The following is a 1,297-nucleotide window of genomic DNA, read 5'->3' as shown; positions in this document are numbered from 1 at the left end:
GGAGAGAGACCCGGGGCATTTTTCCTTTCTCTTCTTCTTAGAGTTTCCTGTATTTTATTGGAAGGGGAAGATAAATCGACTCCGCAGAATGTTGAGCTCCTGGCTCAAAGAACGAAGGGGTTTCGGAGCTGAGCACCTGCTCCCCTGAGTTGGACATTATCCATAGTATATCCTCTCTTTGAATACATGTGGGTGTGTATGTGGCAAAGGACAGTGGCGGAATAATGGTGTATTTATATGTTTGGGATTCAAGATAGTGGTTCAGATCTATGGTGCCATGTGTGCCATGTGTGTGCCTACGGAACTAAAACGCTAGATAGGAGTGGTTCATGAGCCTCGTTTATTTCCCAATGTGGCTGGAAAGCACTTAGGGGATCACTGTGTCATTTGTTTTTATAAAAATATTCTGCCCCACGGAATTGGAATTATACTTTTGGGATGTTAATGACTTTTATGCAGCAGAAACAGACACTGTCAGAAATGCGGGTTTCTTGATTTCTTTGGTTTGTGAGAAGTAAGGCGCTCAAACATAGGAGGCGCAACGCGGCTGGTGTCGGGTCGCTGTTGCATCCTGGCCGCTTCTTCAGGAGCCGCGTGGCAGTGTAGACCCGCCCCATATGGGTTCTCTCAGCTGCGATCTCCAGGCCTTTCTCCCATCCGTGCTTAACTGTTGACCCCACCAGGGCTGCTGTTGGAGGTTATCAACAACAAATAAACAATCCAGAATCCTCACTGCCAGGGAGCCGAGTCACTTTGATTTTGAAACTTACTTTCCCCCAGACACCCTCTTTTCACCCTTTCCCCAAGAAGAGTTTACCTACTTTACGGAGGGGTAAATCCTCTGATGGATTAACAGATCATAGAATGGGTCTTCACTTTGGTAGTTTTGCTACATTGCTACAAATTCAGCAACAACTCACATTGATTTGTTCTAGAAACAAACTTTGACATTTTTCTTAAGGGATAAGTTTTTTTAAGCATTTTTATTTTCCATGCTTATAGCTAGAAATGAGGAAAAGCAGTTACTCTCTATATCTTCTTTTGCTTCTTCAGAGATGGAAGAAGTAAGGGTCAGCTGGGTGACAGAGCTTGCTGTGGAAACAGAGGCTACCAACCTTCCTGAGGCCTGCTCCTTCCTGGGTCGACACAGCCTGCAGGTGTCACCCCTCATCTGCTCCTCCATGAATTCTGTGAACCCCAAATTTCTACTAATCAAAGCATGCTGATGGTTGGTGCAGATACGAATTTAAAAAGTCCACTCCCACAAGGAAGTGCCAGAGGGTTTCAGGGACCAGAT

This window comes from Tenrec ecaudatus, chromosome 7 (assembly GCF_050624435.1).
Source record: "Tenrec ecaudatus isolate mTenEca1 chromosome 7, mTenEca1.hap1, whole genome shotgun sequence".
Taxonomy (NCBI): domain Eukaryota; kingdom Metazoa; phylum Chordata; class Mammalia; order Afrosoricida; family Tenrecidae; genus Tenrec; species Tenrec ecaudatus.
Note: the sequence above shows the minus strand (reverse complement) of the source record.